At 42.6% G+C, this 12,598-nt stretch overlaps 1 protein-coding gene across 1 annotated transcript in view; it reads left to right on the top strand.

Annotated features, from left to right (window-relative positions):
- Positions 1–12,598, top strand: part of ABL1 (ABL proto-oncogene 1, non-receptor tyrosine kinase) — a 206,706-nt gene that overhangs the window by 139,170 nt on the left and 54,938 nt on the right. The window lies entirely within an intron of this gene.

Raw genomic sequence — 12,598 nt, 5'->3', positions numbered from 1 at the left:
GTGATCCGCCCGTCTCGGCCTCCCAAAGTGCTGGGATTAGAGGCTTGAGCTACCACGCCCGGCCGACCCCTACTTTTGTTGTTTTTTTTTTTAAAGACAGAGTCTTGCTATGTTGTTCAGGCTGGCCTCAAACTCCTGGTCTCAAGTGATCCTCCCACGTCAGCCTCCCTAGTAGCTGGGACTGTAGGCACGCGCCAGTGTGCCAGGGGTTGTCTTTTGATTATAGGTATTGGAATGGGTGTGAAGCAGCATCTCATTGTGATTTTAGTTTCCATTTCTTGAATGACTAATGATGCCGAACATCTTTTTATGTGCTTATTAGCCATTTGTATTTCATATTTGGTGACCTGTCAATTCAAATCTTTTGCCTGTTTTTTTGGTTTTTTTATTAAGTTTGTGCACTTTTTATTGAGTAGTAAGAGTTGTCTGTATTGTGGGTAAGTTTTTTTTGTTTTTTTTTTTGGAGACAGAGTCTCGCTCTGTTGCCTACGGTGAGTACAGTGGCACGATCTCAGCTCACTACAACCTCTGCTTCCTGGGTTCAAGCGATTCTTCTGCCTCAGCCTCCCAAGTAGCTGGGACTACAGGCGTGTGCCACCACGCCCAGCTAATTTTTGTGTTTTTGGTAGAGACAGAATTTCACCATCTTGGCCAGATGGGTCTTGAACTCCTGACCTTGTGATCCACCCACCTCGGCCTCCCAAAGTGCTGGGATTACAGGCGTGAGCCACAGCGCCTGGCCTTCCAGGTTCTTTATCAGGTACATGATAGCACATGTAGCTTTTTATCTTCCTTACACCAGTGTGAGTTTATAGAAAGGAAAAGGGACAGTTAATAGTAATCATAATAATGTTTAATATTTGAATGTTTTTTAGGAGCTGGACACTGGGCTGCATGTTTCACAGGGATGATTTGGGTCACTCTTTAATTTTCTAAAGGTTATAGGAATGTTTCAAATACCTCCCCTTCTATTAACAGTTTTCAATGGAGAAAGAAAACAAAAGATTGATTTGGGGAATTCTTAGGTTAATGTGAGTTAGAACTCAACTTTTAACATTATTACCATAAGGACTAAATGGCTGTCACAGACCCAAAATAGGAGCGATTCAAACAAGCAAGATGCTTCTTTCTGTAACAGGCTGACAGTCGCAGTCCTGGAGGGGCACGATGACTCCTCAAGGTCAGACACCTCCTGTCCCTTACTCTGTAAGGCACAGCTTCTACCTCAGGATCCAAAATGCCCACGCCAGCTGCCGTGGGCCGTCACAGGCAGTGTACACCAGAAAGAGGAAAGTGGACACCAGAAAGAGGAAAGGGACTGCGTGCCTATTGCTTTGAAGAACCTGACCCAGAAGTCTTAAACAGCACTTTTGCCCATATACCATCACTTAGTCATGTGGCAGTGGCTGGCCACAAGAGAGTCTGGGAAATGAAATCTTTATTCTGGGGTGGTGTGTCCCGTCTACAACTGAGGGGTTAAGGCCTAAAACTTAGGGGTTGAAGGCAAGAGAAAAAACAGATGTCAAGAGCCAGTGTTGTATGGCTTCCAGGGTCCTGTATGGGATTCCTGTTCATTTTCATCAAAGAAAGTCTAGTTGATATGCAGTTGTTGGCCTAAGTGTTATTGAGGAGTTAATTTTACTGTTTAATTACACCAGAACATTTGTCATATGAAATAACTGTAAATATGACTGATTATTGCCTAGCGTATTATAGTTCTCTCCAGAGACACAGGAACCAATAGAGTCTATCGGAATAGATATCCTCAATGTGTATCTTTTGAAGAGACTGATTATAAGGTATTGGCTCCTGAGATGATGGAGCCTGAGAAGTCCCACAGTCTGCTCTCTGCCAGATGGAGACCCAGGAAAGCTGCTGCTGTAGTTTGAAGGCCTGAGAGCTGAGGACCAGCGATGTGGATTCCAGTCTGAGTCTGAAGATCTGAGAACCCAGAGGGCTAAGGGAAGGAGAAGATCCATGTCCCAGCTCAAGCAGGCAGAGGGAGGGTAAATCCAACCTTCCTTTTTCTGCCTTTTTGTTCTTTTTTTTTTTTTTCTTTCTTTTTTTGAGACAGAGTCTCACTCTGTCGCCTACGCTGGAGTGCAGTGGCCTGATCTCGGCTCACTGCAAGCTCCGCCTGCTGGGTTCACGCCATTCTCCTGCCTCAGCCTCCGGAGGAGCTGGGACTACAGGCGCCCGCCACCACGCCCGGCTAATTTTTTCTATTTTTGGCAGAGACTGGGTTTCACCGTGTTAGCCAGGATGGTCTCGATATCCTGACCTCATGATCCGCCCGCCTCGGCTTCCCAAAGTGCTGGGATTACTCTGTCTTTTTGTTCTAATCAGGCCCTCCCAGCCAAAGTGGGGAGGGCGATCTGCTTAGGCAGTTCACCAATTCAAATGCTAATCTCTTCTAGAAACACCCTCACAGACACACCTGGAAATAATGTTTAATATCTGGGCATCCTGGGGGCCTAGTCAAGCTGACACACAGTTGACCACCACACTTGGGGAATATGAAAATAACTTAGACATTAAATTTGATTTTGGTGTTGCTGTAAAGAATATAGATCTTATGCACCAGCTCGTAGGAGAGGTGGCAAACAAAGAGGACAGCTTTTACCAGGTTGCCTTTGAAAGCAAAACTCTGCTTTGCTGTTTTGTTTTCAAGTGGCTGCATGGCCACTGAGCTAGCCCTTTCCTGCCATCACCACAGTGCCACTTAGTGAACAGTTTCTCCAAGGTTAACTGTAGCTGCTCTTGTTCAGTTAATGTGTAGTTCTGGATTAATATGCCACATCTGTCACTTAAAGGAAGAAAAAGAGCAGTTCCGTTTAGAGATCCCATTGCTCTTCTAAGGACAGCAGTCATTTCTAACAAGTAGAGGGAAGAAATCTTCTGGTTCCATTTGTCCTTTGTGTATGTTGAAAACCTTGACAACAAAACAAATTGGTACTGAATGGTTTGAAGAAATAAACATTAACTCCCCTTTAGTATTTCATTTCTAGGGTTTCAAGCCTTGGTAACAATTACCAAGAACTTTGCTTTCGTAGGGTACAGCTCTAGGCTGCTGACAGGATGGATATTCATACCGGAGGAGCCTATACTTTTATAGCCAGTTCCAACTGCCCCAGAGATATCTTGGATAAACACTGGCTCCTCCACTGCCTCCTAATCCCTGCTGGGTTTTACACTGTGGGGAGGTTTAGACAACTTGTTTTCTTTCCCTTTTAGCCCTTCTCTCTACACTCGCCTCCAGCTGCCTTCTTCCCCCACCCCCAAATGTAATGTGATCTCCTAGGCCTGCTCTGCTGCTTTCGCAGATTCTTTTAGTCTTAGAGAAAGAGAGGAAAAGATTAACCATTGGTTTACCAATTCAGAGTTAACAACACTTTAAACAAAAGGAGCTTGCCAATAACCAGGCTTGGGCTTTTTCTTTTATTAGTTCCTCCTGCTTGGCTGAGTTTACCTCATTATAAATCTTATCACACAGATAATAATTTGAAGGCTTTAGGGTTTTTACAGCATTGCTATTTTCGATTGCAACAAAGCTGTAACATTGCTATTTTCCATTTATTTGTTTTATAGATACCTTAATCTTTCTTCAATATTCAGATTAAAAACAAACAAGACGTACAGTGATTTAAAATAAAATTATTTGGTATTTATTTAAAAAGTTAAGGTACAGGGACAGAGACATTTCATGAAGCCATGGCAAAATCTCTTTAAGTTGAATTCAAGCCTTAAGAGTTTAATAAGAATATCCTAAACAATTTTTGCTTAATAATATTTCTGTTTATCATTAAACCTTAAGGTACTGGATTTAAGAATTTAGAGTTTTGTTGTTTCTTCACCACCAGCAAAATGAAGATTTAAAACCTATAGTTTGCAGCGAATTTTAGTTTTTCAGCCTAGTGTCCTAAAACTTGTCTGTCATGGGTACCTAGTAGGTGTCATGCAATGGGAAAGGGATCTAACAAGGGAGTTTGAAGATAGGGGTTTTCCTTGCCCTGCCACTAACTTGCTATGTGACCTAGTGCAAGTTACATAACCTATCTGTGTCACAGTTGTCTGAACTGCAATACGGGGAAAATAAATTCTTAAAATGACAATAAAAATATTTATTTATTTATTTTTTGAAACAGAGTCGGCGCAATCTCGGCTCACTGCAGCCTCCGCCTCCTGGGTTCAGGCGATTCTCCTGCCTGAGCTTCCTGAGTAGCTGGGATTACAGGCACACGCCACCACGCCCAGCAAATTTTTGGATATTTGTAGAGATGGGGTTTTGCCGTGTTGGCCAGGCTGTGCTCAAACGATCTAGCCGCCTAAGCCTCCCAAAGTGCTAGGATTACAGGCATGAGCCACCACGCCTGGCCTATATATATATATATATATTTTAAGTGAAGATGTGTAAGGACTAAGGGAGCCCAAAGGAGACAGTAGGGGATAAGAAAGGCAAAGAGAGGGGTAATAGATTTAGCAGAACTAAGGATGCCAAAACCTAACCTCTTCTGAGAGAGACCCTGATTAAGAGTGACCTGGTTTGCCTGTAAGAATCGGGGGAAAGCTCAGAAATTAGAGACATTAGTGCCACAGAAAGCAGGGGGTGAGGCCTAAAGCTGAAATCAAGGGGATCAATTGAAAGCCTGTAAAAAGAGGGTTTAGATTCTTCAAACCCCTCTCCAACCCCATATAGTCAGATGACCACCTCTCCTTCCCACCTACAGGAGACCAGAGGCATTATGTTGAGAAATGCCCTGTAGAGGCTCTGGACTCAGGAGCTTGACTCCCAGCATGGGTCCAGGTAGGCCATTGGCTGAAAAATAGTGGAGTGGGCAAAGAGCAGATTTTTTAAAAGTCTGCATACTGAATTCCCAGCCCTCTTCTAGTACCTGCTAGCCAGGGGCCTAATAGAGAAGAGATTGAAATATTCTTTTCTAGAGGGAAAAAGTTGAATGGCCCTAGAGAAAAGCCCTATAGATACCAACATTTAGGGATTCTCTTGAAAAAGCGAGTTCACCATCTCCTTTCACTGAAGCCTTCCAGTGGCTGTGCCCCTTCCACGCATACAAAACTAACAGTCATCTTTTTAGTTGCTCATTCATAGAGAGTGAATGGCCAGCCAAATTTCTCTAGACATTAGAGGAAAGTGTCTAACCTGATATTAATAGATAAAGGGTAAAACAAATAGCAGAAAATAGGAACTTGGTAGAAATAAAGACAATGCAGGCAACAGAAGAAGAGTTCAAAAGAACAATTCAGGCTGGCTGCCGTGGCTCACGCCTGTAATCCCAACACTTTGGGAGGCCAAGGTGGGCAGATCACCTGCGGTCAGGAGTTTGAGACCAGCCTGGCCAACATAGAGAAACCCCATCTCCACTAAAAATAGAAAAATTAACCGAGTGTGGTGGCAGGCACCTGTAATCCCAACTATTGGGAGGCCGAGGAAGGAGAATTGCTTGAACCTGGGAGACGCAGGTTGCAGTGATCCGAGATTGCGCTAGTACACTCCAGCCTGGGTGACAGAGTGAGACTCTCTCAAAAATAATAAATAAATAAATAAAGCTATACACTTCCCACAAAACACTGCTTTAAAAAAAAGAACTACTCTTTGCTATCCTCGGAGAGAGAGATTGCAAATGTCAGAAAACAGGATGCTTTTAAAAACAATAACAATCAGAATAAGAATGAATTATTTTTCTTTTATTTATTTTTTTCTTTTTTCTTTTTTGAGACGTGGTCTCTCTTTGTCACCCAGGCTGGAGTGCAGTGGCAAGATCACAGCTCATTGCATTCCCAACCTGCCTCAGCCCCCTGAACAACTGGGACTACAGGCACGCACCACCACACCTGGCTAATTTTTTAATTTTTTGTAGAGAGATGGGGTCTCACTGTGTTGCCCAGGCTGGTCTTGAACTCCTGGGCCCAAGTGATCCTCTTGCCTCAGCGTCCCAAAGGGCTGGGATTACAGGTGTGAGCCACCATGCCCAGCAAGAATGAATTGTTTAATATTAAAAACATTATAGCCCAAATTTAAAATCCAACAGAAGATGTGGAAAATTGTCTCAGAATGTATTGGGTTGGTACAAAAGTAATTGGGGCTTTTGCCATTTTAATGACAAAAACCGTGACTACTTTTGCACCAACCTAACAGAACATAAAGACAAAGACATGGACTATTGAGAGAACTATAAGAGAGAACAGGTAAGAAAATTAGAAACTCTTGGGAGGCTGAGACAGGAGAATTGCTTGAAGACAATTCAAGAAGACAATTCAATTGAAGACAGGAGGCAGAAGTTGTAGTGAGCTGAGACCACGCCATTGCACTCCAGCCTGGGCAACAAGAGTGAAACTCTGTTTCAAAAGAAAAAGAAAAAGAAAAGAAAATTAGAAACTCAATCCCAGGGCTTTAATATCCTTTTTATAAGAATTCCAGAATGAAAACTGAAAAAAATAATGATAACAACAAAGAAACAAATGGAGGAGAAGTTAGGAGACATTAAATGTAAGGAAAAATTTCAGAGTTTAGTGAAGTGAGTATTTTCCAAAACTAATGACATAAATCTCTGAATTTATGAGTGCCCAGAATAATATATGACAGAGACTCACTCCAGGCCATATCATTGTGAAACACCAAGAACATTAGAAGATCCTAAAAGTTTCCAAAGAGAAAAAAAGCAAGTCATTTTCAGGAACCAGAATGGGATTGCATTTCTAAACAATACTTACTGGAAACTAGATAGTAGTAGATAAATGCCTTCAAAATTCGTTTGGGAAAATTATTTTCAACCTGGAATTCTATACCCAGACAAACTGTCAGGGTAGAAGAAAGGTATTTTTTTAGACATGCACCCTCCTGCCCCACCTCTGTGAAGCTACTGCATGATGAATTCCAGCAAAATGAAGAAGTTAAGTCAATAAGTAGAACTGAGAATATTTGAAATGTTTTAGTGATTGGAAAAAATATCACTAGATATTTGACAGATCTTTGAAGTATTTGAGGGACAATGGTAATAGGTATATAGAAGACTGGTTAAATGAAAACAAGGCAATATCTCCAGGATAAACAAAGTTGTATAATAAAGGAAACATTCATAGTATATTATTGGCTAAGCAGTGAACAATGTTTACATCATCCTAGTAATGTAAACACTGACTATTGATTTATCCCCCAAATTGTGATTTTATTGTTTTGGGGGGTTATGGATGGTGATAGTATAATACTGCTGTCATAAGTTAATAGATAATGGATAAATCTAATGAATTCAGAAAGAGCAAGATGATGTTATTAGCTAAAATCTAAAGGAGGCTGTCTCTGGGGAAACAGACGGGGGAATGGGATTGCTGTTTTTTATTACCAGATTTTTACAAGACTGTTTTTAGCCTTTTTTATAAGACTTTTAGTACTGTTTGAGTTTTAACCATGTTATGTATATTACTTTGATTAAAAAGAAAAATTAATTTAAAAAAATGAGCATACTAATACTATTAATTCTCTCCTTCTAGAGAAAAATATTTAACAGTTAGGTTTAGACTTGTTAATTATAAAAATATAGTAAAGTCTTACTGTAATGGGATTTTCTAGAAAGCAGATTTCCTCTAAGGCAGTTCAGATTTGCTCCCCAGCTGAGAATTAGAGCCTGGAAATACCAAGAGGACTAACAGAAAAATCATTGTCATTTGAAGGACAGTCATCTGTGCAGCCTGTGCACGAAATCTTGGGTCTGAATTAGGCCCCCATCCAAGATGCGGGAGTGTGGGGTTTGTGTTTTGCTAAAGCTGTGGTTGCAAACCTTTGCTTTAGGATGAAAGGTGGGGCTCTCTGTCACGTTTGAATCTTAGTTGCTACTCCTACCTCATAGCTAGTGTTTCTTTCTCATCATAGAATAAATTGATTTCCTTGTCTCTTGGAAAACCTCCAGACTGCTTTCTGGAATCATTTTCATATAGCATGTTTGTTAATTTGAACTCTTGCCTGAGTCCTAGTAAGATGTAGGCAGGAACACAGACCTGATACAGGAGTAGTCCTCTTTTGGAAATAACAGTAGCTACTGATTATCGAGCACCTTCTGTGCTTTGGGCACTCTCCATACATGATTCCTAATCTTCATAATAACCCTGTGAGATAACTGCTCTTATGACTACCTCCCATTTTTCAGATAAGAAAATTGAGGCTCTGAGAGGTGAAGTCATTGCCCATGTCCCCACAGTGAATGGCAGATCTGAGACTCAGCACTAGCCTTTGTGACACATAACTTGTGACTAGCAGGTAGTGCTACCCGATTGAAAAAATGTGAGACTTAAAGGGATGCACATGTCCCTATACAGTGGCAAAAACTAGTATGATGGAAATGATTTTTTAAGCTATCTTATCCTTTAGTTGGACATACACTAGACCCACAGAGCTAGAGGACCTACCTGGCAGGCTCTCACTGGACAGTGTTTGCTGAATCAGAGAAAGTGGGCTTTGTTGGCATTTGCATGTGAAATAGTGTGCACATACCTCAAGATCTTTGCTGTTCTCCTCCTAAAGCTACTAGCTGTGCTGGAAACAGTGAAGGCGTCGTCCAGACCTGGGGTCATCTGGTCCCGGGGTCCCAAGCCAGGCCTCCTGTCAGGTTCATCTGTCTCTGTTCCACCTGCACTCACACCCAGTCCTGCTGCTGAGAGATGGAGCATCCACATCCTGAATCCTGCCTCCTTCCCTTGACCCACTTCTATGGTGGGTGCCTGCCCAGCTTTTCAATAGGACTAAATTCCAAATTTAAAAAAAAAAAATCAGTCTCTCTCCTCTAATCATCCAAGAAGAGTCTTCTTTTGGTAACTTGTTCTAGAGTTATGCATATCTTAAATTCGGAAATTGCTTTCAAATGAATTAAATTTTAGAAATATCCATTCCTGTTTGTCCTACTCCCAGTGAAAATAAGCAACTCTTCCCTCTTCCAAAACAGCGGATTTCTTTTCCTTTTTTCTTTTTTTGAAACAGAGTCTTGCTCTGTTGCCCAGGCTGGAGTGCAGTGGCGCAATGTTGGCACACTGCAACCTCCACAGGTTCAAGTGATTCTCCTGCCTCAGCCTCTCGAGTAGCTGGGATTACAGGTGTGCACCACCACACCTGGCTAATTTTTATATTTTTAGTAGAGACGGGATTTCCCCGTATTGGCCAGCCTGGTCTTGAACTCCTGACCTCAGGTGATCCACCCACCTCGGCCTCCCAAAGTGCTGGGATTACAGGCATGAGCTACCGCTCCTGGCCCCCAAACAGTGGATTTCCGTCTTCCATATGCATGCAGATCAACTTCAGATCCAGCCATTGCACATATCCTGATTCTGGACTAGAAACCAAGACTTGGCATTTTAAGCAAGCCCCACATTATTCAAAATAGATTGTCCATGGATTATACTTTTAGAAACATTGTTCAGATCCCATGCTTTAATGTAATTGGGGATTTTATCCTTTCCTTCTTAATATTCCTTTTTTTTTTTTTTTTTTGAGATAGAGTCTTGCTCTGTCACCCAGGCTGTAGTGTGTTGGCGCCATGTCTGCTCACTGCAACTTCCGCCTCCCAGGTTCAAGCAATTCTCTGCCTCAGCCTCCCGATTAGCTGGGATTACAGGTGCCCGCCACCATGCCCAGCTAATTTTTTTGTACTTTTAGTAGAGATGGGGTGTCACCGTCTCAAAAAAAAAAAAAATTCTTAAATAGCTCTAGTTCCCTGAATTACTTTCTCCTAAGACATGTTTTCCCAACAGTTAATGTTATGTATTTCATCTTCTGATCTTACTTATATTATCCACCTCTCACTTAAATTGGAAATTTTCTGCCATTTTACAAAGTTCAAGACCTTTCTCCTTTACTATCTCCTGGCTGTGTGAACTTGGACAGGATACTTCCCCCTCTCCCTCCAGTCAGTTGTTACCTGTGAAATGGAATTAAACTATACAAAATCATTAGGTTGCTGTGAGGCTTAAGAGTGACTGGCACATACTACATGCACATTAAAAGTGTATTTCTTCCCAAACTAATGCAACATAGCAAAAAAGTTAGTTCACAGTCTTTAATTTCTTTCCTTTCCCTTTCTTTCTTTTTAAAAAGTCTTTTTAGCTAATGGTTTTTAGGTCTTAGGCTGATTAGAAGGAATCCTTCTTGGGGTATTCTTTTGGTAAGAAGATTGAAGCTCTCCTTTATTTGCTTGTAACAGAATGCTCTTCATATCTGGCAAGTGAGTTTCAAAAGCATCAAAACCTGGATCTGGAAAGAATAGGCCAGGTTTGATACGGTAGTGTAGAGTTTGGCAGCTTTTTCAGTGTTCATTGCCACTAATGCAGTGTTTTGTTAGATCTCTTGATGTATGGTTTTATACCTAAAAAAGATTTGGATACAGTTTATAAGCATTATTCATTTTAAGAGGATAAGATCATTTTAGACTCAGGAGCAGAATATTAGTAATAATAATTAGCTTTAAAAAATAAACTTATGTACCAATATAAAGTACAGCACAAGGCAAGCAAATATCTGGGCCTGTATTAACAGACAGTATTGAAGGATATGGCTAGAATTTCCAAAATGCCTAATAATGTGTAATTCTTGGCATTAAGCTGCCAATTTGAATATGGCCCTTTAATATGAAATGCTATATAATGAAAGACTTTTTTATCGTCTGAAACAAGGCCCCTGAACTTTCTAAAAGGGCAACAAAACAGACAGATAATGTATTTTTTCACTTGTTGGTATTGGTGGCACCCTTTTGAGTTATTTTTGGCATTATGTGTAGAGGTTGAAAGATTCAAGACAACACTAAACACGTTAGCAGTCACCACATGCAGGCTGTCCAGCAGAATAACAGCGCCTCCCAGATCATAGAAAGCATCCAGAGTCACTGCACCCATCCCCTGGGGACCCTGTCGTCCTGCATCTCCAGATGATGAGAGCTGCAAACTTCCCTGATGGTGCTCTCTTGGATGCTCATGAGGCCTGATCTGGTACCACGACTCTAGCAGTAGGTCCATTCAATTGCAGTAAAAATGCATGTTGTATGTTGATCAGAATTTGGCAGGACACACGTGAAAAGTTAATGACATCCTGGCTGAGAACCCCTGTGATATACACTAGTCACATCCAGTCCAGTTGGAGTTTTTATGTGCTGTTTTTGGCAGAGCTAAGTGAAGATCGTGTTACTTAGCCGTTCCTGATGTACCCAAGATACTTGGGTTTTTGTCCTTACAGGATAGGCGAGAAAATAGCCAGGGTCTCATAACCAAGGCTTTCTCTGAAACATATAATGACAATGCTAGTTATTTGACCAAAGATATCCAATGCTTTAATCCACTTGGAATTTATTCTTGGTGTGAAGGGGCAACATCATCCACTGGTCAGGATCCTTGGAGCCAGGCAGACCTGAGTTGAGTCCATCTCCGCCTGTTTCCAGCTGTGGGCAAGGTGTTTGACTTCTCTGAGCATCTGTGGGTTTTTTTGTTTGCTTGTTTTTTTAACCTGAAGAATTGGGATAATCTGTTTCCTCACAGGGTAATTGCGCAGATGCAGTAATGAAGGTAACATGGCACACGGGAAGAGCTCGATACATATCAGCTCTTACTCTTCGTGGCTAGAAGATGTGGACTAAACTTCTCCCTTTTGCAGTTTTGTGATTAACACCATTTATGAAATAAATAAATGAAATAAATTCCTTTTCCTGTCATGAGGGGAACTTACCTGATTTTACTGAATTATTTGGTGCCATTGGGTTCCTTACTGTTTCCCTCTGACCTAGATTTCTGGATCTGTGCCAATAACACGATTGTGATTGCTGCTACTTTATAACATTGTCTGTGGTCAGTCCAAACAAGAGTTTAAAAGAATTGAATGAAATGGATTTTAAATAATGATTCCTCCCCACCCTCACCCTGTGGCACTCGGCCAAAGGAAGGGGGAAAGTTCTCTGTTAAAGAAAATGAATCAGAGGAGGCTCAGACCTTGCATCTGAAAATTCTCATTGTGGGGACTAAGGCTTCTCACTCTGAACTCACACCCGTCTGTTCGCAGCCTGACCTCACATCCTGGTCTGGGTGTGCGGCCTGACCGGAGTGTCGTCCGCCCGTGTGGATGTCCTGTGGGTGCCAGCTCTGACTTCCTCCCCAGACACCCACTGCCTCAGCCTTAATCACAGGACGCGCGTTGAGTAGAAATGAGACCAGTTAGTATTGGTAACTGCAGAGGAATTTGCATTTTCACCAGCGTCCTCGGGTCAGAGGATTTGCCTGGCACCGCGCACCGGGAAACTCGCCAAATGCGGTGCAGGTTGGGGACGCCCCAGGCAGCGGTGGAGTTGCGCGCGGCTTCTAAAGTGGAGTGGAGCAGGCCTGCATCCTCCCCGCCGGGGTTGGGACTTCGCTTCCAGGCGGAGAAAGACCTCCTCCGGCCACGCGCGGCCTTCCCCCTGCGAGGATCGCCATTGGCCCGGGTTGGCTTTGGAAAGCGGCGGTGGCTTTGGGCCGGGCTCGGCCTCAGGAACGCCGGGGGCCCCAGGGTGTGGACGAGCGCGGCCAGGAGGGGGTTAAGGCTCAGGCGGCGGCGGGGCGGGGACGGGCCTGGCGGGCG

The sequence above is a fragment of the Colobus angolensis genome, unplaced genomic scaffold, assembly GCF_000951035.1.
Source record: "Colobus angolensis palliatus isolate OR3802 unplaced genomic scaffold, Cang.pa_1.0 Scaffold9, whole genome shotgun sequence".
Lineage (NCBI taxonomy): Eukaryota > Metazoa > Chordata > Mammalia > Primates > Cercopithecidae > Colobus > Colobus angolensis.
This window is presented reverse-complemented; position numbering and strand designations above follow the sequence as displayed.